The sequence below is a fragment of the Sceloporus undulatus genome, chromosome 2, assembly GCF_019175285.1.
Source record: "Sceloporus undulatus isolate JIND9_A2432 ecotype Alabama chromosome 2, SceUnd_v1.1, whole genome shotgun sequence".
NCBI classification, from domain to species: domain Eukaryota; kingdom Metazoa; phylum Chordata; class Lepidosauria; order Squamata; family Phrynosomatidae; genus Sceloporus; species Sceloporus undulatus.
In genome coordinates, this window is record NC_056523.1 from 58,437,802 (window position 1) to 58,464,719 (window position 26,918).

General features: G+C 38.8%; 1 protein-coding gene and 1 long non-coding RNA gene across 2 annotated transcripts in view; one reads left to right on the forward strand and one right to left on the reverse strand.

The window, feature by feature from the left end:
* Positions 1-26,918, forward strand: part of ERC2 (ELKS/RAB6-interacting/CAST family member 2) — a 765,920-nt gene that overhangs the window by 89,844 nt on the left and 649,158 nt on the right. The window lies entirely within an intron of this gene.
* LOC121923944 lies at positions 1,951-13,695 on the reverse strand. The gene is made up of 3 exons (XR_006102493.1): positions 13,579-13,695; positions 4,411-4,447; positions 1,951-2,024 (listed from the first exon to the last, which is right to left on the reverse strand). It is a non-coding gene; the product is annotated as an uncharacterized LOC121923944 (long non-coding RNA).

Genomic DNA, 26,918 nt, shown 5'->3' on the forward strand with positions numbered 1-26,918 from the left:
CATTTCTCTTGTAGCAAGTATTAGCAATATCCTATTGTCTACCTACCCCAGTGTAATTATTCCGATTTAAATTGCACTGGCAGCATGATGATAGGAGGAATAAAAATGCTGTGCAATGAAGAAAGGAAAGAAGGTTCTTCACCTTGTTCTCTAGTGGTGGCCTTCTACGTTTTTGGACCTGGAAGCACCCGGGGAAGAATAGCTTGCAAAATTGCCTGTGCGTTGCATTGTGGATGTGAAATACACTATCTTCTTATTATTAACCTTTATTAACCTTTATTTATGAAGCGCTGTAAATTTACACAGCGCTGTACGTGCAATCTTTTAGTTAGACGGTTCCCTGCCCTCGGGCTTACAATCTAAAAAGACATAACACAGAAGGAGAAGGGAGTGGTGGAGGGAAAGGGTAAGAGGTCCAGCAGTTCCTCTCTACCTCCGAGGCCTGGACCAAGGCAGATGGACTGGAGGGAGGGCTTGGCTTCAAAATGGCTTCTTCACTTATTAGGTGTCTGCTTAGTTGCCAACAGAGCCAGTTGCTACAGCAGATATACCGTGTGCCTAGCTTTTTAAAATGGGTGATGTAAGGTGGACTGAGTGTTTGAAAGGGAGCGCTTTCCTTGTTTTCTCCTCTCTGTTGATAATTCCATTTTATGTTGGTTAATGAAGTGCACCAAAGAATTTCAGAAGAAATTCAGTCCTGCTTTATAGACTATTACAAAGCCCCTGATTGTAAGAAATTATGGCATGGTCTAAAAGAAATTGGTGTTCCACAATATTTGATTGTCCTAATGTATAATCTCGACTTTGGACACGAGGCCACAGGAGAAAGAGAATAGTTTTCCAATTGAGAAGGGGTTCTAACCAAGCCTCTATTTTAAGTTCTGATGTATTGGATATTATATACATATAATGTAAAGAGCAGGTTTAGATTACCAGAGGAAGGAAGTGTGAAAGCTGGGGGAAGAAATACCAGGAATTTAAGACATACAGATGATACTGTATCACTGTTCATCTTTATTATGGTCATAGACCAGCACAAGTAAAAAGGGGATACAGAATAAGTATTACTTGCAGAAAATAGCAAAGACTTGCAATGATTACTGAGAAAATTTAAGGAAGAAAGTGCAAAAGAGGTTTAGAGATAAATATCAAGAAGACAAAAATGATGACCACAAATGATTTACATAATTCTGGGAATTTTGGGAACTGTCATTTTGTGAGATATTTAGGCCTTTCTGTCCAAGAGCTCTGGTGCCACAACATATTATAGTTCCCAGAGTTCCATAGCACTGAGCTATGGCAGTTAAAGTGGTGTCAAACTGGGTTATTGCAGCACAGATGCAGGCTAGAACTTGAAAAAGGAGACATATAATAGCTAGATAGGAGTATCAAGTATAAAGATATTAATTTTAAGTCATAATTGTCCATACCATGATACTTCTGATTTCTATGCATGGCTGTGAAAGTGGGACAGTGAGGAAAACTGACAAGAAAAAAAAAATCAACTCATCAACTGGAAAAGAATCTTACGGATACCGATAAAAAAAACAAATAAACGGGCCCTAGAGAAAATCAAGCCTGAATTCCCCCTGGAAGCCAAATGAGTAAACTGAAGCTATCAAACTTGGGACATATCTTTAGATGATATGACTCATTAAAAAAAGTGATAACCCTTGACAAAGTTGAAGGCAGTAGGAAAAGAGTAAAGCTTCATTATAGTTGGATCCACTCAAACAAGGAAGCCACAGCCATGAGTTTGACTGAGCAAGACCTTTGGAGGGCTATTAATAACAGGATGTCTTGGAGGTTTCTAATTCACACAGTCATAATTTGAAGATGCCTTGACAGCAATTAACAACAACAACAGTCCCACTGAGTTTCATATTTGATGGCTCTGTTGCTGGTAGTACAAATCCAGTCATTAAATAATTAATACTCACCCATCTTCAGTAGAGAGTGGCACCTGATTTTGTCAGCAGTCCAGCAGAAAGAATTGTGTGCCTGGTGCTCCACCAGAGCAGAGACTGCAGTCAAAAAATCAGAAGAAGATTATGAATGGGAGGGGCAGCTATAAAAGAACTAGACAAGATCCTAAAGTGTAAAGATATAATTTAGCAATAAAGTTACAGTAATCCAAGCCATTGTACTCCCATAACCACATACGGATGTTAGAGCAAAACAATAAAGAAAGCCTATAGAAAAAAAATCAACTCATTTCAGATGTGGTTTTGGAGAAGAGTGCTGAAGATACCATGGATAGCCAAAACGACAAATAAATGGTTGCTAGAATAGATCAAGCCAGAACTCTCCCAGGAAGCCAAGATGTCGAAACTGAGGCTGTTGTACTTTGGCCACACCATGAGAAGAAAAGACAATAATGCTAGGAAAGTTAGAAGGTGGTAGAAAGAGGAAGACTACATACCAGATGGATGGACTCAGTCAAGGAGATCATGGACCTGAATCTGTAGGACCTAAGCAGAGCAGTTGAGGATAGGGGGTCTTGGAGATGTCTCATGCAAAGAATCGCCATGAGTTGGCATTGACTCAATGGCAGTTAGCAACAGCAACAACAAAGTGCATGGTAGTGTATGAGAGCTGACATGCATTTGGGGGTTTACATTCAACAAAGGTCACTTTACTGAAAATTACATGCACACATAGAGATGGGAGACACTCTCGCAACCTGTTGAGTGAGAAAATATTTTAAAACTGTAGAATTGTTTCCCTATATTGTGCTCTCTCTTTCCCCCTCTTTGCCAAAGCAGGGAGGACAGGGCTAGACAAGAATCATGTTGTATCATTGGCTTATCCTTTCTGATGAGCTCTCTTTCTTAGCTTTATGTAATGTCTTGATTTTTACATCTCAGTTTCGTGAATTTGAGTGGGGCTCGAGGTGTGTGCATGTATTTGTGGAATCCTGATGAAGGCTGTCTTAAGAATCCTAAAGAGTACATTGTGTCCACAGGCAAAAAACTGCCTTTTTGTGCAAAGTGTTCTTTCATCAGAATTCCCATCACCAAATGACCATGCCATTCAAAAAATGACTGCAAATATCACACAATTCTGGGTATTATAATTGATTTTTCTCAGTTAAGGTCTCATGGTCCTTACTGGGTGAGAATATTTCATTGAATGAAGTTATTAGCATTAAGTGGCTGTTATTTTTGTATACTGACACCAAAAAAATCTATAGTTTTTTTGTGGGGTTTTCGGGCTATGTGGCCAAACAAGGATTAATGCATTAGCCTCCCAGGCTGAGGCCAGCCATCAACACAGAACAATACACATGCAAATCACTCCTGCATTCCCAGGCTCACACAGTATATATGCACCCAATTTTTCCAGGCAAAGCATTCTCTGTAGATGCCAGCCACAGATGCTGGCACAACGTCAGAAAGAAACTCTGCTAGAACATGGCCACATAGCCCGAAAAACCCACAAAAAACAATGAATGCTGGCCATGAAAGCCTTTGACTTTACATAAGATCTTTCTGCTTTCACTAGGTGGTATTTGTGCATGTCAGCTTTCATGTTCATTAGTCTCAAAATTTGATAACGATATTAAAACATTTATTAGATAAACGTGTGTTGTGTATTTTTATGTGAGTATTGGCTGGAATGGTACTTGCTCTTAGATTTTTTTAAATCTCCAGATCAGTTTTTCATGGCCTGTAATGTCAGACTAGGTGCTTCCTTTTAATTGATGAGCAGAATCACTGAGTCTGCTTATAGCTGTCTGGGAAAAGAATCAAATCCTGTGGTTACCATGGCATTGAGGATTAGGGGGAACTGAGAATCTGCCTTCATTTTCCTGAGCTAGATGAACTCATGCATTTTATGGCATGTATCTGACAATATTCTACAAATACAATAAGACATGCCAGCATTTCATGCAATATGCCATTCCTTTTAACAGGCATAAGAAAAAGAATATAGCTCATATTGAAAAAAGATTCATGCCGCATGCACATTTGCTACATGTGTACCATCATTTGCACACATTTGATTCTCTAGTTTGATATTTTATCCACTCTTAAAAAAGAAAAAAGAAAAAAAGATTGACTGTGTGATAGAAAGGGTATTTGGAAGAAAAAACTACATTATGGAAATCTCTTGAATTTTCATTCCTCTTTTAATCCCTGTGTAGTGGGGAAGGGAGAGTTTGAAATAAGAACTGGATGTGGTGGGGTTTAGAAATATAAACTTTTCCAACCTACATGCTAGTCCTGATTGGATCAGGGGCACACATAATCTCCTGAAGGAAAAGAAAATTAAAAGAGAAAGTGTTCTTCAGCTGCATACTGTGAATGTGACATGTAGTATATAGTTTTGCTTTAAGACATCAGTAAATAATATCAAGATCAGGATTAAGAATTGGAGCAGACAGAGGAACAATTAAAAAACACTTACGGTAGGCATACTAAAAAAGGCATGTCTCCCCTGAGCACTGAAATGCAAACAGAAAAATGGTGAGGTAAGTCTTCTCTAGTAGGTAGTTTCTACTGACTTGGCACCATCACAAGAAACAAAGAAAGGGAGTGCAACCCTCACAATTTTCTAAGAAAACTATTCTTGCAAATGTTAATTTAATATTGCCAAAGTGTGTCAGGCACATTATAAGGACATTTCTTCTTACTACTACTACTACTACTATTACTACTACTACTACTTCTATATTTATATCCCACCGTTTCCCCCAAAACTGGGACAATTAAAAGCATACAAAATTGTACATTAAAATAGAATTAAATGATTACAATATTAAAACAAATTACATGTTAAAAGAATATAATGTGGTTAAAACGATATGTTAAAAATACTTTAAAACAATAAAACATTTGACGCTTTGATGAAATTTCCCCTAGTACCAATTAGAGTTTTTGCTTCCTTTTGCTTCCTATACACCTCCTTCATAGCACACCATACAGCATCCTAAGTTATACTTGTTTGTACTAATAATGTTCATAAATTGTAATTCTCATATATCACTGAACTTAGTGACAATAGTTGTGACATACAGAGCTAGCAAAATTAAAATTATTTCATATGCAATATGATATGCACAGCCTAAATGTATTTACAAGTACATAGTTTCATGTGATTAAAATGAAAAGTTGTTAACTCTGCCTGTGTGGTTTTAACCACTATCATGAATTGGGTACTCAGGTGGCCAGAAAGTGATAATGAAATGCCGTACAGAATCCAGATTAGCTGACAAGCGGCAAGGACCCTCAGTCACTCACTTACTGACAAATATAATTACTGACAAATATAAAATATCTGATTCTCATTTCCCCCTTTAAAAAAAGTCCAATGTGCCGATAAGTCTGGGAATATTTTAAAGATGCTGTCTTTCACTGGAACAATCATGTCGTCTTACTTATCACATGTGGGTTTTAAATGTCTATTATAGCAAGAGAGTAGCACCTTTGTCAGTACCTATGACATCATGTTGCCACCAGTCTATTGCTGCTGTGCTGCTGAAGCATTATTAGAGGGCATCCTTTTATTGATAGGGAAACCAGTCAGTAAGCAGCCAGTTATGCTGCCACTCAGTTACTCAGTCCGCAGTAGCCCAGATACTGAGCAACCATATGGTGTTAGTCTTCTCCTTATTCCACTCCCTATTCCGAGGCAGCCTGTTTTCTTTCTTTTTTCACTTTCTTTTCTTTCTCTCCCTTTCTTTTTAACAAAATTGCATCCCCATAACTCCAGAATTGCGTTACAAATTAATTTAAAAAATAGGCATGCTTGGTAGGGCATAAGGCAGGGAGTTGGCTTGGTCTATAGGTTACGTTAGCAAGGTGAGCCTAGGGGGCAGGAGAGAGACAGGGTGGGTGGTTTGCAAGGAAGCACTTGGGGACGACCTCCTCTCTCACACAACTTTTGCTGCTCATCTCTTTCCTATGCAGGCCTGGTGTATTTTTTATAGGCGGTTCAGCCTTGGTGTTTCGCTCTGTCTTATACAGCTGACAAATGTGGGGCACACAGGTGTCCATAAAGAACTGGGGAGTCTTGATTTTTTGTGGGGTGGAGTGGGTCTGCCAGTGGCAACCCTGATTTTCAGAGCACTTGTAGCTGTACTGAGCCCTGCTTGATTTCTCTTCTCTTCCTGTTTTTCTTTCTCATATACACACATCCCTGGGGCTCAAAACTGGAAGTACCTCCCCTTCAGACATGCTTGTGGTGAGTTGGTGGGGTGGAATGACTAGGTGAGTGTGAGTGTCCCCACAAGTGCCAAGCAAGGACTCCTAGCCCTTTCTGTGGAGTCAGGGCTGTGTGTGGATGATGGGTTCTTTTTGCAGCTGCTTCTTCCCTTCAGCTGAATTCCTCCTTTTCTCCAGCCTCCCCTGGAATGCTTCTAGACTCTGGCAGAGCCTGGCCTTGTCATGTAAATAACTAAAGAAAATCAAAATAACTAAATAAATTGCTATTCAAAAAAGAAAAGAAAAGGGGGGGGGGGGGAGAATGAGGAAGAGAGCATACAAGGACTGTCAATGGTACCAAATGCCTCTGTTGTACAATTGAAGAGAGGTGTTATACCATATATACTCGACTATAGCCGTTTCCCAGCCCAAATAAGAGCAGATCTTTTCCGCTCCTATTTGGGCCAGGTTCAGGGCAGATTGGGGCTGCGGTGTGTGTTTGCTGCGGTCCCAATGCGGCTTCAAACCCCTCCTTCCTGGCCATCTGTTCTGGCTCTGAGTCCCTTGTGTTAAAGTTCTTAGTCTAATTTTAGTTCGTTGTCACATATGTAACAAAAAAGAAAAAGAAAAAGAAAAGAAAAAAAAAAGGCAGCTACATATGTTAGAGGGAGAGATTTGGTTGAATTTTGAAATATCAGAAGTGTAGCAAATGTGTATGATATAAGCAAATGTGTATGATACCTTCCAAGCAGCTGTGTGGACTGAGCATGTCAAGTGAATATTGAACAAGGATTGAAATTAAAATTAGAGAGCCAGGGAGAAAGGGGAAGGGAATAGAGGATCCTAGAATAATCAGATGAAAGAAGAGAAAAACACATATGAAAAGAACCAGCTTATTTTGGGGGTAGTTTTTAATTCACAGTGAGATGTTTTAAAATGTCCCCAGATGTGAAAGTGATTGCTGGTGAAAGCTGACCATAGAAAACATAAGAGAAATTTGTCATTGTAATATAGGTGGCATTGAGCATCAGTACACCAACCGAAACAATAGGAACAACAGCAGCAGCAGTACAGAGTTACTTCTTTTTCTAACATATTTCTTATTGAGAGTGAAACTTTAAAAAGAACCCTGCTAATGAAAATCTAAAGTAAATACAGTTGGTTGTTTCTATTGTTTAGGTTGGAAGAGGCTGTGGCTAGGAAAGATTAGTTTATGAGAGCCTTACAATGTCCAGAATATTGCAGAACTAGCTTTGAGTAGTTTACTGTAATCTTGTAGTGTTCTGAAAATACTGTTCTCCATGTGCTGGTTCAGGACTATACTAGGAGAATAATAGTTCATGGTAGTCCTGCATTGTAGTCCACTGTTAGTATTGCAGGATGGAAGTGGGTTAGAGGTTGGTTTGGACTCTCTTTTTAAAAACACATACCTTTTCAGTTTACAGCAAAGATAAAATCATATCTGCATGTGAAATAAGACCCCAGTTGTCTTATTTCTGGATGTGGTTGCTCCAGGCACTTGAGGTTGCTTTGAGGACAAAGGCAAGTGAGTTTTTAATGTGCTTCAGCCTAGATATTACAATTTAGTTCTTAATCTCCACCCTCAAAGTTGTTCTAAAATTGATGGCAGTGTATTACAGTCAGTACTGAATACCTGGACATGCTTTATTTTGTAGGACAGTCCAAATCCAGAGTCTTATAAAGAACAAGTGTAAAAGCTCTAGAGTAACCTGTTGTAGTCACGGATATTGCGATTCTGCTAGAGAGACCTATTGGATCATCCTTTAACTGCATGGCTTTGGCGTGGCTTCCGGACGCTTAGGATGCATGCGTCATTTAAACACCATACACCCAAAGTGACCCGCAGCAGCTTTATTTTGGCCTGTTTGTACGGGGCCTGAGCTTGACTATATAGTTCCCAGTAAATAATAAGTGCACTGGAAATTCTTTGTTTGGAGCTGGCCTTAGATAAAAGACATGAGTTTATAAGGGTCAGCAGTATTAATAGAGGAAGCAGTTGAACAAAATTGGCCTTCCTTGATTCCATCTTGGGTTTCTTCTCTTTACAGTGTTGAGGAAGAGTGAAATTAATATAAATTGGGTGAAGACACTGTGAAAAGGTATCCCATAGCTAGGGTGGCTAAATGAACTGGAATGCTTATAACCAAGTTTGCAAACAGCTGATCTCCTTTATTAAATCATCTATCTGACCAATCAGACAAATTTTATATTAAAGCATGCTCTAGACCACTTCCATAAGCTGCCTGGGCCTTCCTGCATTCCCAAGTGTGGCTTCATCCAGGTTTCACTCCATTTTGGTCTCTTGTGTCGTGCAAATAGCTGAGGCTTGAAACTGGGTGAAGCTGCTTTTTTGGGTCAATTTGAACAACCCCTAAGATAGGTAAGCACAGGTTTGTAACCCAGTTTCAGCTACAAGATAGTAGTTAAAAGAGCTCCAACCATATTCTAAAGCTTCATAGGATCCTGTCCCCCTCCCCATTGTGTTTTTAGTAAATGTGTGTCATCTGTTCATCCATCTTAGTTTCTGCTTTCATGGGGAATTCAGTAAAAGAGTTTATTTCTTTTTATGATGCTCTCACTGTCTCTTTCTCTTTCAAACAAAAAAGGGGAAATTTGTAGTGAAACTGACAATTTGTCAAACTCTAAGGTCAAAAGTATAAATAGGCCTTCAAATCAAGTAGACTACCTGGAAACAGAACCTACTTCCACTAGCCAAAAAAGCTAATTCCTGTTCCCTCTGCTCAGACCACTTTCCACTAAATCCACTTTCCTACTCAGAGTTAAATGCTTCTGAAATATATAAGATGCAATCTACAGTGACAACCAGAAAAGATCAAGGTATATTAATGGTAGTATTTCCTTTTGCAGGGAGATAATTAATAGGATTTAACAGATGTGCAAGGAGGAGGAAAATGCCCTTCAGCTTTCCTATAGGGAAAAAAGCAGTCTTAACTGGTTTTGGCACCTGAAGCTGCCGAGTATAGAACAATGAGTTGCACTGTCTTGTATCTTGTGTCAGTATGTACAATCAGAAATTTATTAAATTTTAAAAACATTTTCTTACTTTTTTTAAAAACTTCTTTCAGTGTGTTATGGATTATTTTTATAGGATTTTGTCTGATAGATTTGTATGTAGAACTGAAGCATCACTGGACAAAATGGAGGGGGTGGACTTTCTGTAGTACCTTTGTAGAAAAGGCAGAATATAAAAGCCAAAAGCCACTGTTTATTTTAAATCCACATGTGGCTTCCAATTTTCCCAGGCTCTGTGGTTTTCTGCCATAGTTGGAGGATGCAATACTGTCCCCCTCAGAGGAATGGAGGGCCTTTGGAGTTCCCAAACTGTCTCTACCCCAAACTGCCTTTTTTTGGGCATGACATTGATATGAGTACTGCCAGCAAAAGATGTATATAAATAATATATGAATATTAAAAATGAATGTTTCTAATGCTGTGTTCATGGACTGCAGTAGATCAAGCAATAACAAATGCTTTCTAATCCCAAGAAGATGAGAGAAAGAGAGAGAACATTCTCCATAAAGATGCAATTTGTGGGTGTCTTCTTACAATATTAGAAGGTATTTTATGGACATCTATTTTATAGGGACCCAAGTAAGAATAATGTTGTGGATTCATTTTTGGAAAGTGCCTGTATAATAAGATTGATAGTTTCTAGGAATTGAAAGCTCTATCAGTATGTTCTAGAAATCAGTTGTAGAATCCATATTGTAATGTGGGTCACTTTAATAAAAATAATAAATAAAATCTTTATTTTTATCCCGCCCTTCCAGAAAGATCAGGGCGGCTTACAAAAGTGCAACGAATGCACACAGATACAGTTAAAAACAGGAAACGACACACAATACAATAAAACTAAAAGCAGGAATAAAAGCCCCATCGCCCATCCTCATGGCCACTTTAAATTATTTTTGAACACTATCTGACTGTGTTACACAATGAGTGTCAGTAATTCATAAAAATTCTCTCTTTTCTAGACCTGTCAATTATCTAAATAATGTTGAGAACAAAACAGACAGAATTTGTAACTAATACTGTCATGAGGTCAGTTGACCATAATGACACTCTGTAGAACCATCACTTTCTTTTGTTTCCTGTTTTCTTGGTTGCCTCAACAATACAAGGTATCTTGTCTCCAAATCAAATTAGGAAGATCAGGTGTGATTGACTATTCTTTGCTGACAGCCAAACTGGACGAGACTTTACATTAAATAACTATCAAAACAAACTGTCTTTATTCATTTGGAAAAGCTTACATCCAAACCTTCCTATCTCACAGGAAAATCTGGAAGAAAAAAATGTCTTCAGAATTTGAGGCATACCACGGCCATTTGGGTAAGAGTGGAAATATAGGGTTCAGGGATAAAATCCAGACTCTCCTTGGATCCCAGTCTGGATTTCCATGGTACCTTTGTGATTTTCCAACTTTCTCCTACCCCATTTTGAAAGATTTTAATGCTTTCATAAGACTAAGGGTGCATCTACATTGTCGAAATAATGCAGTTTGACACAACTAACTGCCATGGTGCCATCCTACAGAATCCTGGGATTTGTAGTTTTGTGAGGCACCAGCATTCTTTGGCAGAGAAAGATAAAGACTATGTAAAACTACAAATCCCAGGACGCCATAGGATGAAGCTATGACAATTAAAGTGTTGTCAAATTGCATTATTTTTACAGTGTAGATGCACCTTTAGCTAGATTGAGTACACAGCACCAGGAAAAGATACACAGCACCAGGAAAAGGTGGCCGGGAGCCGCCTTTTGTTGCTGTGCAGGGATACCGCAGCTACCAAATCACGTGGTACTCCTGTGCAGCAAAATAGGAGTGTGCAGAAGCGGCTCTTCTGCTGCAAAGCACTAGCATGATGATGTCACGGCTGTGCCGCACCGTTTGGATGCGGCACAGCTGTGATATCATCACTACACACGCTGTCTGTATGGTGCTGCGCAGCGGGGATGCCCTGGTCACGTGCTAGGGTTACGGGGTGTGCAGTCGCTCCACCCCCGGACAACCCTAGCATGTCACCAGGATGTCACAGTGGAAGTCTGTACCGGGCCATAGTTAAACATTTTTTTTAGGATTTTAGATCATACCCTCTGAAAGAGGTTTCCTGTACTTGCACTAGGGTGTATTTAGTGTTAACTAGTGTTAGTTTGATCTTGAAACATTTAATAGTTTATTTCCTGAATTTGCATCTTACATTTTCCCTAAAATTAAAGATGCAAGGAAAGAAAATCTATGAATCTGCCAGAATCTTAAGATCTGTAGGAGAGGGCTTTCTGTCTGTCCTGCCACCATCGCAGGCTTGCTTGGTGAGGACATGAGAGAGCGTCTTCTCAGTAGCTGCTCCCACCCTCTCAAACTCCTTTCCATGGGAGGCTAAGCTGGTTCCCTACCTGCTTTCCTTTCACTGGCAGGCAAAGACCTTTTTGTTTAAGTAGACTTTTAATGGGTATTCACTTGCAGGGAGGCTGCACCTTTTTTATTTTTAAAAACACTTTTATATGCTTTTAAAACAATTATAGTGTTTTAATGTTATGATTCCAGTTGTTTTTAAATTTTATTATTAATTGTTTTTAAATTTTATTATTGGATTTTAATTTATTCTTTTTGGGTGGTGTCTTGGGTCCTTAAATAAATAAATAAGATCAAAGAATACTTCAAACAAAGGAATGTCTCTTTCCTCTTGGGTTGTGAAAATGGTGATGAAAGTTGAAGCACTGCTACACTGCCCAATAGCAGCTTACTAGGCATCCTGTAATAGCCAGTTGTCGAGATCAATTGTTCTATGTATCCTACTGATGGATTACTCTGAGCATAGTATTTCAATAGTACTTGACAGAAGGCCAGACTTGTTTTTAATCATGTATTAAAATCTATGCATCTTATAAAAGCAATATGATTTATAGGATTAATCATTGGCCAGTTTTAAAATATCAGCCTCTGGGTGATTGATTATTCTATCCTAATAGTTTGTTCTTCCCTCTCCCACACACCCCCTATAAAATAGTTTTTTACATATTTTATTTATATGGCATCTAGAGTCTTTTCTTAAAAATGTTATAAAAGGTGATGGCGATGATGAAGAGGAGGAAGAGGAGGAGGAGGAGGAGGAGAAGGAGAATAGATGTCATCCTCGATTGTTCAGGGAGTTGGACCAAGTGACTGCTAAGGACCTTTCCAACTATCTAACATTCCATTATTTTATTTCCAAGTGCTGCTTAACATGTGGATTGTGCAAACTGCAAAGAGTATTTCCCCAAATAACTTGTATTCACTGGAAATATTTGGGAAGTCCCAACACAGTTTACGCAAACTACACGTTGAAAAGCTTTTAAATATTAAATATTTAAGTAACTGAAAATTAGAGTCCCTGTTTGGAGATCCTGGAATATGAGGAACATGCATGGCAACCTTCCTATGTGCCCTATCATTTGAGTTTACACTGATGTAATGCAAGCAGATTTACAGGAGTGATCACCTGCCAGGAATAGTAATGCATGATTTAGCCTAGATGATAGATTCTTTCTGTCTTTTGACAGAAGGAAAAAACACAGAACACCACTCATTTCATGTTCCATGTCATGAGCTTCTCTAAGTTTTTTCTCACAATACCACCAGTCAACAGGGAATTTACTGAGCCTTCATTGTCCATGTTTAACTTAATATTTTAAATTGAAATTAATTTAAACTTGGATATGTAAACCAAAAACGTAGCATGGGTATACCAATAACTGTGGCCTTTACTTTGCCTGTCTTTTTTGTTTGTGCATTTGTTTTTATTTCACTGTCTTACACTCTGCTTCCTCTGGCTAATGGTACTTGATACACTCATTTTAAAACATTTTGAAAGAGATCTTTGCAGCTTTTGGCAAAGAGAGACAGAGAAGCAGTTGTGAAAGGGAGCAAAAGGGTTTTATGACATGTCCTGTATAAGGAAATACATTGTTGTTGTGCTCATTAATTGAGTCCAAAGAGCAGTGACACAAGGTAGACTCCTGCTATTGAGGAATGACTGGGTCTTTCCCTGATTTGTTGGTGAATTATATATATTTGTTGGTGGCTGGAGGCTTCCATGTCAGTAAGGTAGTGAATCTATTCCAGGTTTTAGACTGAAATGTAAAGAACTTATCCCAGCTGCTGGACGTATTTTATGAACAGGGATTATTACTTTGGAAAGCTCCTGAAAAGTTCAAACTAAAACTCAGACTAAAGGTTTATCAGTGCACTGACATGGAGGCTGCACCACTCATTCAAATGCAGTATGTGTTTTTGTAGTTGTAGGCTATGAATCAAGCAAATCCACCCTGGATGTAGTGCCCCAGCAGTATTTCAACTGCTTCCCCAGTTGCTTTCTAAGTTGCAGTTCCCTTAGGAGCCATTTCTTACCTTTTGTCATGCCTCCCCTCAAGAGTTTGGCTCTAGAAACAGACCCACTGCAGCCAGGTCCTCCTCCAGCTTAGCCTGATAGCCATCTGAATTCTTAAGAGGAGGAGGAAGAGGTAGGAGAGATAGCTCTGAGTCTTTGGAAAAGGCAAAGGTAAAGGCTTAGGTATTTGACACAAACCTTGTCCTTCTCACACAAGTGAAATGAGAGCCTGTTCACACACAGTTAGAAAACACCCTCTTGAAATATGATCTGCAAGTTGGGTGATCTGCAAGAGGGGCATTTCCCATATTGCTCTGCTGGCAGCAAACCTGGTTTTTCTCTCAGTCTGGTTCTACTGTGAGATACGACCCTGATATATTACTACTCTTCTGCTTTTATTATTATTATTATTATTAACCTTTATTTATAAAGTGCTGTAAATTTACACAGCGCTGTACATACAATCTTTTTAATTAGATGGTTCCCTGCCCTCAGGCTTACAATCTAAAAAGACATGACACAAAAGGAGAAGGGAGAGGTAGTGGGGAAGGGGATGAGGTCCAGCAGTTCTTCTCTACCTCCGAGGCCTGGACCAAGGCAGATGGACTGGAGGGAGAGCATGGCTTCTTAATGGATGGTTAATCTTCTTCCAGGGAGGCATGTTAGCCTGCCTCTCTAGTAGGATAATACATATAAAATGCATAGCAATACAGGAAATGATTAAATAAAACAGACAATAAAAGAACATCAAATAGCAAGTGACAATTATGCAATGCCTGGGAAGGCTTCTTTGAACAGGATTTGCTTTGATTTATGACACCTGACTCTGGATTGTTTGTTATCTGATACCACTTGCTCCTTTGGCTACTGCACTTTTGGCATTCTATATTCTGTTGGAGCATAAGAGCAGGACACCATCCTCCAATATACTCCCCCCCCTTCATCTCTTTCCCATCATGGCCGATGGTGGTGCCTCACTTCTTTGCCAAATAGCTCCTTGGTTATCCTTAGATAGAGCCATCTGCTCCATCTCAGCAGGAAGGATGAAGTATTCTTGGTCTCAGCTTCTCAGGGCTTTTGGAATTTTACTGTGTTGATGGTCCATGCAGCACAAAGAGCAATGAGTTGAGAGCACAGTTGTGGCTATTCCCTCCCCTGGATGCTTCTGAGAGGATGGGCAGAAATGTAGTTGTCTGAACAGGATTGTTCCATCCAAGAGATGATTTAAATGCCCAATGATGTGAAGAAGTTCCTATTCGATGAAAGGATGCCAGATGCCAGAGTTCCACAGGTATCAGTTCTAACTCTGTACAAACACAAGTGCTTTCTGTTCAATTATAATGCACAAAAATCAGGATGTGTATTTATAGACTAACTATCGGGACTCACAGGGCTGTCCTTGGTCCCATAGGACATTTTAAATCACAGTGGCAGTGCTCCCTGCTGTATTTCTGCCAACAGACTGGCTCTTCAGTTATTTTCCCTACTTGTCAGAACAGGATTTAATTCTGTTGTTCACAAATTATAGACGATTTGAGACTGCAACTGGTATACTCTTAAGTGTTGTCTCAGAACCAGGGATCAGGAAGTCCAGAAGTGCTAAAAAAGGCATCAATAAGCTTCATAAACAGCATTCACGCACTTTGTTGGAAACAACTTCATTTTAATGTACTAGACAATATGACAATGATACAGTGCAGTGGTTAATAATAATAATAATAATAATAATAATAACAACAATAATTTTATTTCTATTTCCCACCTCTCCCAATGGATCGAAGCAGGATTACAAGCATAAAACCACAATAATATCTAGATTACAATAAAATATCATCATTTAAAAATACAATTCAAAACAATAAAAACATCAACTAACATGCAATATTACAGCCAGAATTAGGATTTTCTAATAATAATGAATTTTTATTTCTAAGAAGTTTATTTAACAACCTTATTATTAACATTCAACACAGTTTATTTTCTTATGCTGATTTAAAATAAAAGTGATATACAAAAACATGCAAATATTGAACTGAGCTATATTTTACTGTTGCTGTTGTTGTTGTTGTTGTTGTTGTTGTTGTGTGCCTTCAAGTTGTTTCTGACTTATGACAACTCTAAGGCAAACCTATCATGCGGTTTCCTTGGTAAGAATTGTTCAGAGGAGATTTGCCATTGCCTTTCCCTGAGGCTGAAAGCATGTAACTTCCCCAGGGTCACATAGTGGATTTTATGGCCAAGCTATAAATTGAATCCTGGTCTCCAGACTCATAGTCCAACACTCAAACCACTACACCATGTTGGCTCTATATTTTACAGTACACTTATGTATTTATGTATGCCCTCCAGATGTGCTGGATAACAACTCCCATCATAGCCATTGGTCATGCTGATGGGGATTGCAGTTCAAAACATCTAGAAGGCCCCCTAGCGATGTAATGCAATCAGTCAATATTAAGTTACAGAGATGTTTTATTACATATAGTATTCACATAAAATTAAATCTGTCCATACAAGGAAATATGCATTTGGAATTTGTAGTACAGTACTGAGTGACTTTGCCATGGAGGCAACATTAATTAATGAATGAACAACATTAATCGTAGATTTAATCTAGAGTCCTCAGAAGGCAGCCAACTGTTTCCCCCCTTTTTTAAATGTCTTCAACCATAGTCAGGAGTAAATTAGCCAGTTAAGAAGCTCCAACTTAGTACATAGGCCTGCTGGTTTTATTCAAAGAGGCCAGGTTTTTAGCATTCCTGGATGGCCCCCTCTCTGGCTGTAGCGTCCATCTGATAGACCTTCTTAATATAGAGGAAGAATTGGAGCGGTAGGCAGATTAGGGGGAAGCATGTGATTTATACATATTCACTAGTCCTCTTTGGCACTTGTAAAATTAAAATTGCACTCATCTAATACATTAACTGCTTGTAAAAGAGGGAGTGCTGGCTCTTCCTGATTTACGTAGTTGGAGGGGGAAAGCCCTGGTGATTGGAATAACAGTTCAACCCAGAAATGTGAGAAAGGGTTGGGATGTAAATTAACCTTCTCCATGGTCCATCTCTTTCTCTGTGGATTCATCTGGTGCTAGCCTGCTTTTACAGTTATAGGTGTTAGAGACAGCTGAAGTAGGAAGAGTGGTTTACAATGTACTGGTTTGCATATACTGTACAAGAACTGCAGAACTATCTGTATATCTTAGATTATGCTGCATCTTTTTGCTTGAAAAAATGCTCATATATACCCAGATGTCCTGGAGTTCTGTACATTGTGTATTACATACTAATATAGGGTATGAGTTCATAAGTCATACCAGATGTGGGGAACATAAGATTGGATTTTTTTCTTTAAAAAATGGTATTGCAGAGAGATTGACACATTGACAGCATACCTGCTGAACAGCCCTTGCCTTGTGCCAAACAATGTTAGTCAAAATTGTTTTATTTCTACAGAGCAGGGGTAGGCAACCCTTTTGAGCCGGGGACCGGGTTGCTGCCCCTCAGACAACTGGGGGGCCGAAGCCCAAAAATAAATAATTAAATAATTTTAAAAAAATTAAATAAATAAATAAACTGGGACAAATGTAGGGCAACATTTTCAAATGGAGGGCACTTTTTAAATAAAAAAATGGAGGACACGTGAAAAAATTTGCTGATTTTTAAAATTTTTTTAAGATAAATGCATGTTTCTGAGGCTTCCATAGACAATTGCCCCACCATGCCCCTCGCGTGAGATGCCAAAGACCCCGGCGGCAATCGGTGGCAGGACCGGGCTGGGGCCGGTCCCTAGGCCTCACCGGGCCGCAGGTTGCCTACCCCTGCTATAGAGAAATGGTTCCACTGTAGTGTTCATCTAAACTTTAAAGAACTCTTAGGAGTCACTGATATCCTTTTGTTTTCACTCTTGTATTCAGCTTTCACTATAAAAAACAATTGGCACTCAGAGCTTTGTGGTATCTTCTAAAAAGTACTGTATATACTCAAGCATAAATCTAGAAATTTTAGTAAAAAAATTGACCCCAGAAAACCCAAACTGAGTTATTCACAGGTCAGTGTAAGTACTGCACTTTTATTTAAAAAGGAACCATCTCCTGGTGAAAGGCAAGAGCATAATCTGACCTGAAAGTACTGACTCCCCTCTGCATTCTCATCCATCTAGCCTTTACTGTGAGTACAAACAGTTATGCCTCCTGGAATTTTATCAGTTGTTTGGCATAGTTTTTCTTTGCTACATCCTTTACATCCTTTGTTACATGCCCCTACATTTTACGCTTGACTTATCCGAGTCATATTAAAATGATAATTTTGGCCTCAAAACCTGCCCTCGACTTATACATGAGGTTGATTTATAGTTGAGTATATACGGTATGTAACTTATCAATGTGAAGATCTGCTACCAAACTGGAAGCCTGTTAGAACAAGTACTTGGTAGAGCTTGGTAGGCAATGTATCTACAAGGCTCCCCCCCACCCCAGGAAAGTTACTTCTCTTCCCCTTAAAAAACCAAAACAAAATCAAGAAAGCAAGAAAAAGAAGGATGGGACTGATTGACAAATATATACAATTGGCTGCTTATCTGGAGGGAGGTTTTTTTAATATAATACAGTGGCCAAGAGTGTGAGCTTCAACATCCTGAGTTCCAGCATCACCTGAATCATTGTCAGGCTTGAAAGAAGCTATAGTTCTCTCATTTTCAATATCTCTTTTTGATTAGAGCTGTGTCCTAGAACACCTTTTTTATTTTAGTTCTTTCAAGCATCTGCTGAAAATCCATTTGCCTATGTATGTAAGAGTGTGTGAAGCCTTTAACATAGCCAGCTTGTCCTCATGTCATTTTGCAACCGAGCCTTAGTACTTATTTCTCTCTTAACCTGTGTCTCCACTTCCTCCCATCTATTTTCTTATCCTTGTGCCAGCAGTAAACTCTGTCTATACATTCTCCATCTGTATAATGAAAGCAACTGAGGATAGAGAGTGCACAGTCCTATTGTCTTTCCAGAAGACAAAGAAGCTTATTATCCCATTACTTTTTCCATCATCTTCTGAATGTGGAGACTGACTTTTCAAAGTAGGGAGTTGCCTCAGTCAGTGGAGGTTCTTCACATTTTGCCAGCATTGAATGTTTCATAAAGTATCTCTACAGACAGTTAGGGGCTTCCTCCTTCAGCTGGTTACCCACTATGCATCATTGTCATCGTCATAATCATCATCCCACCTTTTCCTCAGTTTTGATCCAAAGCTACTTATAACTGTTAAAAAGATTTAAGAGCTCATCGCATGGTTTTTAATCCGTTCTACCGCTATCCGTCTTAAGTCTTAATTCGGGCTGCATCCTGATCTTATCAGAAGGTTTTTGCCACCAAATCTGCTGCCCGAATACATCCCGGGTGCATCCCTGCTTCCAGGATCGCTCATTTTCTTAAGCCATAAAACTCCTGGATCTGAAAAGAGCTGCGAGGAGTGCTCCTGGAAGTGGGGATGCACTGAAGGTGTATTTGGGTGCCAGATTCAGTGGCAAAAACCTTCCAATAAGATCAGGATGCAGCCTGAATTAAACTGGATAGAGATTTAACAGATAAATTTATCTGTTAAAAATTCATATCATAAAAAGTTAAAAAGTATCATAAAATTAAAACCAATAAAAATTGAGCACATTATACACTACACAATATATCCCCTGAAAAATCAGTTTTCAGTTCTGCTCTTAGTTTGTCAATACTGAAAGGCCTCAGGGATGGGAAGGGGAGGTCCAGACTAAGTCCATTATAATGGGGCTTGGACACGGCAGCACAGCAGTACATGCCATTCATTGTATTTAATGGAAGGGGGGATCTGGACCCCACAGACCGCCCCCCCCCAGCTACGTCACTGAAGGCCTTACTGAATAAAAGCTTTTCACCTGCTTGCAGAAAGGTAGCAAGGCGAGTGCCAGTCTAACCTCTTTAGGAAGGGAGTTCAAGAGCATGAGAACAACTATTGAGAAGGTCCTTTCCATTGTTCCTACCAAGTGTATATACAAGGGTGGTGAGACATAGAGAAAGGCCTCCCCAGAAAATCTCAAAACGCAGGCAGGTGTGTATAGGAGTGTACAGTCCTTCAAATAACCTGGATCTGAACCATGTAGGGCTTTATAGGTCACCACTAATACTTCAGAATTATGCATGGAAGTGGACAGGCAGTGGAACTGTTACAACAAGGGAGTTGTATGCTCCCTGTTGCCAGTCCCAGTTAACAATTGGGCTGCAGCTCTTTGGACCAGTTGGAGTTTTCAAACACTCCTCAAAGGCACATGAAGAATGTTTTACAGTAATCAAACTACATGTTGCTGTGGCCAGGACAGGCATCTTTAGGAATAGGCACAGCTCCTGCACAAACAAAACACTCCTGACGATTACTGAAACCTGATCTTAGAGTTGAATCCAGGAGCACATCCGAGTTGCAAACCTGCATATTCAGAGGGAGTGTAATCCCATCCAGCACAGACTGAATCTCTATTCCCTGATCTGCCTTTTGACTGACCAGGAACATCTCTTTCTTGTTTGGATTAAGTTTCAATTTGTTTGCCTTCATCCAGTCCCTTACTGAAGATAGACACTAGTTTAGGACTAAAATAGCTTACTTAGATTGAGGTAGAAATCAGAAATAGAGTTGGGTGTCATAAGCATACTGATGGCAATGGACCCCAAAACTCTGGACAGCCTCTCCCACTGGTTTCATATGTATGTTAAATACATATGCATGTATGTTAAATGAGGAAAAGAACTGAAAATTCAGTCTTGTCTTGAAGGCTAGGGCATTCTACTACCAGTGTGCCACAGCTAAGTAGTATTCCTCCTACTCGCAGAGGCAGAGAAGGGCCCTTCTAACAGAATTATACTTTGCATATGATTAAAGAACTTCAAATGCTAGTTTATTTATTTATTTAATTTTTCTCTATAAAACAGGATCCAAGGCTTTTAGGACTAATCATTTGTTATGTATTATGAAACTACCTTATCAGCATTACTATTTACTGAAAGAGTAAATAGTAAATAAAGTTGCTTTTTAATTTCTTTTAAAATTATTCTTTAAAAATACATTTTAACCATCTTCAATCCCTCCTCTTCTGGACATTAGATCCGAGGTCTATATCAAACTTCCCTACACACACATATATTATTCAATTTCACTATAACATCCATAATTCTCTACATTTATACGACATGTCCTTCCTATCCTACAAATTTGATTATTTTTCATTATTTCATTTGGAATCCTTTATATTTACTATCTATTATGTTTGCTACCCATCATTTACTAAATCCCAAGTAGCTTTTTCTCCTAGTTCATTTTACTTTATCTAATCTTGATATCGTATCACACAATTATTTTATTGTCTAACTTCATCTTTCTATAAAACCTTCTACTGTTAACTGTCCTCCTTTCTGTTGTAAAAATGTTAAAAATGTTGAAGATGGAAATTAAAAAGTGAAAGAAGGTAAGAGTAAGTTGGAAAAAAGGTAGCAAGGTAGGAAAATAGAGAAGTGAGAGAAAGAAGAGGAGGGGGAGAGATAAAGAGAGTTAGTGGTCAATCTACAGAAAAATGTAAAGAGATGGAGAGTTAGAAATGAATAAGAAATAAGATCTAGAAAGTCTTAGGTAAGGTTAAGAAAGTGAGAGGGAGAAATAACATAACATAAAATAAAGGAAATACTGGGCAAAACTAGCTTGAACAATTCTGAATTTGAACTTGAATTTTAGTTAAATTAGGATAGATCACATAAATTTTAGAATTAATATAGAAGAGATAAGTTAGGAGTAGAATGGAAATGGTAAGTTTGTATTGCATTGTTTTATTTGTTTAATGTCTTATAAATTTGTATTGTATTGTTTTATTTCCCTAATGTCTTATAAGTTGAATAGTTTATGTATTTAAGTTTAATGTAAATGTAAATATCTTTAATAAAAAATATTTTTTTAAAAAAATACATTTAAACATAGATTAAATTTCCCCTAAAATGATCCTCCAAAAAGTCTTGTTATAGGAATAATAAGTAGTTTTTGCATAGTTCACTAAAAAAAGTAATGATCTCAGTAGCTGATTATCTTTTAGAAAACAAACACTGCTATGTCCTCATCATTCCATAATGTAGCACATTTTAGTTAATGTTTCTGGTTCTAAAGTGCTGTTCCTAAGCTCTGCATTATGTTATGGCATTCTAGACATTGTATTTTGTGTATTATATGTTGTCAGTGAGTTAGAACTAAATGTAGGCATTACACCTTCTGACTTAACAGGAAGATAGTGGTCTTTTTAGATGTGCAAAGATAAACCAGAAGATTAGAGTTTTGACCAGAATTTGTGTGGTATCCTTCTCTGCCACCTCCATTGCAGTCAGGAAGTCTGCAGGAGCTTTTATTTTCATTTTAGATTAATTACTGTTTTCCATGTCATTTGAACATTAAAAAACCTGATTAATCTTAACTACATCTACTCAAAACAAGCCAACTTCAACCCAAAATTAATGAAGCTAATGTGCTTTAACTAAACATAGTTCATATTAATTGTAATGTATTGTTTGTACATAACATTAAACTGAAATTAATCTAAAACAGAACTGAAAGTTTCCAACACCTTTGCAATCTTACTGGAAGACATACTAGAGGACAAAACATGCAAAACTGAAGATTACATAGCCTTGTTCATGAAATGATAAAAATTATGCCCAAATGCAGCCAGTTTATACAAAGATATTTATTTCAGCAATTATGTCCTCTTTTCAAAGGTAAACCGTATTCACAATGAATTGCAACTAAAAAGGTACATCACAGCCAATTAAAACTAATCTTTACAATAAAACAGATGAATGTGCTTTGGTTGAAACATCCAGCATCATAAACACTCTCTCATCCCACATATTAGTAGACAGCAAAGAAATGTATTGTTTATAGGCGCTACCTAAAATAAGCCTGCCAGAATAAAAATAAGCCTGCAGAATGCATTCAAAAGCAGACTAGATCAGGGTCAGTTGATGGATCCATTATCAGGAAAGTAACATACATGCTTGATTCTATGGTATTCTGTGGTATCTACAGGAGCTCTTCCAACTCCTGAATCTCTTTTATGAATAGGGTACAATACCTGGATAGCTCCTGTACAACTGTAGTAAAGCCAACAATGGATTAACCATTTCCCCAGTAATGTGTGCACCAGCCACTCCAAGGACAGGCATACAATTCCTCGTTTATGTCCAAACTACTGAAAAGATCCTATCTGTTCCTGCTTACTTCACTTCTTTTACCTAGGGACAATGAGGAGGAGGGCCTCAAAAAACAGAATATAGATTTATATGGGAGGACATGACTCCTGAGATTTTGCTCCCAGTTCCTGATATTTTGTTGTCCTAATAATTCCTTTTAGAGCTATTCATTCCAAATGTATTTATTTTTTTCTGCAGCAGCTGAAACATTTGGAGTTTTGTTATGTGCACAGCAATTATTGCCACAATGATCACAATTTGCTTTGTTTCTTACAGAGAACAAACTGTTCAGTAGAACAAATGTTCATTATGATGAAGTTTAAGTGGAAATTGAATTACATATGGTTGGCATTCTCCAAGTCCAAGTGTTGTATCTATGACACTTGTATGAATTTCTTTGTCACTGAGAATATTAAGGAAATTATCAAAACCGCATTTGGCTGTTCATTTGTGCTTTAGAAAAAAATTCTTTTGTAAGAATATCTTCTACTCTGAAAATTATAGTTATATAACTAATTTTTCTTGAGTCCAAAAATGATATAAGTAAACTTTAATTTTTGTAATGGCTGTAACCTTTTAACAGTTAATGTGATGGTACACAATGATTATACCTGAAGTTTAACTGAGCAATTTAATTGTTTAAACAGGAAAAAGAAAATGTTAAAATAAGGAACAAATAGAAGCTAATGCTCTAAACTCAGCAAAGTATCTTTTTACTTCAGCAGACTAGGTACATACAGAAAGATATTCCAGAAAATAAGAATGTCACATTAACAAGGTCTAAAATTGAAACTGGGAGTGCCTCCAGATACACAATTCCTAGCACTACCAATCAAAAACCATTGTGCAGTGTTCCCAACTTTTTTCATTTTGTTAATTAAAAAGAAATGCTGGGAAAATATGAGAGGATCACAAATAAATGATAACATGAGTACTCTATAAATTTCCATGAATGAGGCAGGTTGATAAGCTATTATACAATAAATTAACAACTTTGTCTTGAAGCACCACCAGGGAGCAATTGCATAGCTTGGAAGTACTCCTAGACCCATCTTTACCACTGAAGGCCCAGGTGGACTCCATGACAGAGTGCTTTGCTGGACAGGGATAATTGTATAACTATGGTTCATGCATAGGTAGTTTTACTACTGTTATGCACTATGGGAGAATATGAGAGAGGGCTATTTCTTCTGTGGTGCCCCTTCTTCATGAGCCAGTCCTTAAAGATGATGCAGAAGTTACAAATAGTGTTCAAGCAAATGTCTATAAACACTTGCTGCTGTGTTGTAGAAGCTGTATACAAAGTGCATAACAATGGTCTTAAAGCAATAATTCTGACTGCCAGTGTGATTCCAGTCTGAATTCATGGTGCTGATGATGACATTCAAAGCCTTAAGTTCTTCCAGCTCTGTGATTATATGATTCTAAGTGGCTTGGGATCCTGAAACCTAAGGAGTGTCTCTCCCTCTCTACTCCAGTCTGCTGGAGTAGTCCTTTTCTTTTTCCCCATCAGTGGGAGCAAAACGCTGTGGGAGGATGTGGAAGATGCCGGCCACAGATGCTGGCGAAACGTCAGGAAGAAACTCTTTTAGAACATGGCCACATAGCCTGAAAAACCCACAAAAATCTTTAGATGTGGAAGAGGCCTTCTCTGCTGCAGTGCCCCATTTGTAGAACACCAACAAGCCTGATTGGTGCCAATGCTGGCTTCAACCTGGTGTCAAGTTAAAAAAGCCTTGAAGGCTTTTTTGAAGTCTTCCAAATGTACAAATAAAAGTCTTAAATCAAAATATATAAGTATAGTCCCCAGCCAAAATATAGCTTTCTTGGGGTAAGGACCTTTTTTTTTTTAAATCACACAAATGATTACTTGTTTGCACTGCTAGCTCCTGCTGTTAGTGAATCAATAGGTCAAATGTTCCAGACATCTTAACAGTGCAAATTACTCCAACTTGGCTTGAAATTTCAAACCTCAAAATCCCCATGTTTCGATGGCATCCTTCCTTGTCTAGTGCTGCCAGATGGCAGAGTTGCCTACCTATTACTTTCTCATATGCATCAATGCCATTGGCAAGCACCACTGCACAGATCTTTCTGTCAGGAAAAATGATTGCATATCAACAGTCAGGGCTCTCTCTCTCTCTCTCTCTCTCTCTCTCTGTATGTGTATGGATAATATTGTGGCGTCAACATAGGGGAAGACTAAATGTAGAGATAACTAAGGAGGATGGAAAGTTATAGCTAACGGTAGTATCTTTTGTTCTGAAAAGTGAATCCACTATTTGGGAACATTAGGAAGTTGAATTGGCGGGGAAATATTAGACTTGGCTGTAAAATCTTTTTTCTTGAGCTTCTCATTCTGGTACAAGCCCTTTCAGGAAGAAGGCACAGGGGCACAATAGGCTGGTGGGACAGGCTGGCCTGGGGGAGGAGTCAGGGCATGGTGTCCATATGACGCATGCCCTGACTCTGCCCACAGGCCAGTGTGATGCCATGTGGCATCACGGTGCTCCTCTGGCGCTGTGTCCATATGATGCAGCACCAAAGGAGCACGGAAAAGCTGTGCACTGGCAGCTATGGTGCTCTTTCCAGGGTTCAAAAAGGAGCTGCATTTTGTGGTTCTTTTTTGTTCTGCAGAAAGCAGAGATCAGGGCTGGGGTATGTAGTTGCTGCTCCCCCAATCCAGTGCAAATAGGGGCAGTCTGTCGAGTCCCTTAATACCATTCAGTCTCCACCTCATTTATTGCAATTTTTGCCCTTATTCGTTTGGCAAAATCTGCATACTACATTTCTTAATAGCTCTCAAAGCACTTCATAGGGATAAGAGTAGATGCATCTTTTTTTTATTGCACTAAAATATTTATATCCTGCCCTATTTCTGAGGATCTCAGGGCAACATACAGTAAAATCAATTTAGAACAATTTAAAATGAAATTTAAAAGACTAAAGCATATTAAATCAGTTAACATGTAAGATAATTTAAACCAGGTTAAACAATTTAAAATAAGGTAAACCACAACTGCTACCACACTGCAGAAATAAAGCAGTTTTACATCACGTTAACGGCCATGATCAATGCTATGGAATTCTGGAATTTGTAATTTTCTAAGCCTTCCCTGTCAAAAAGGTCTGATGCCCCACCAAGCTACAAATCCCAGAAATTCATAGCATAGAGCCATGGAAGTTAAAGCAGTGCCAAACTACTTTACTTTTGCAGTGTGGCATCAGCCCAAAGCACATGGGCAAATCGCATAAAATCATGGGCCTTGGGACCCAAATGCTCCAATAATCTTTTTATACAATATTGCCAATATACAATATACAATACAATACAATATTCTTTTTATACAATATTGCCAAAATCCGACCATATCTCTCCGCCTCTACTGCCAAGATCCTGGTCTATGCCCTAGTGATCTCACAACTTGATTACTGTAACGTCCTCCTGGCTGGGCTTCCTCTTTCTCACCTCCGTCCTTTAATCTCTGTCCAGCATTCAGCTGCACGCATTATCACATCTGCCCACCGCTCTGACCACATCTCTCCTGTGTTGGCATCCCTTCACTGGCTCCCCCTCCCTTTCTGCATTCAGTATAAGCTCCTACTGTTGATGTTTAAAGCCCTCCATGGGCTGGCCCTTCCTTACTTATCAGACCTTCTTTCTTCTCACCTTTCCACTCAGGCCCTCCGTTCTGGTAGTCAAGGTCTGCTGTCTCAGCCCAGGATTTCCTCTGCCCCATCTCAAATTCGCCCCTTTTCACTCGCTGCCCTTCACTCCTGGAACCTTCTTCCCCCACGAGCAAGAGCCATCACTTCTTTAACCAGCTTCAAAACGGAGTTGAAGATCATCCAGTTCAGAGAAGCGTTCCCAGCCATTGCATAATTGTCGCTTGCTATTTGATGTTCCTTTGTTGCCTGTTTTATTGAATCATTTCCTGTATTGCTATGTCCTTCCTCCAGTCCATCTCCCCTGATCCAGGCCTCAGAGGTAGAGAAGAACTGTTGGGCCTCATCCCCTTCCCCTTCTCCTTTTGTGTCGTGTCTTTTTTAGATTGTAAGCCTTAGGGCAGGGAACCGTCGAATTAAAAAGATTGTATGTACAGTACAGCGCTGTGTAAATTT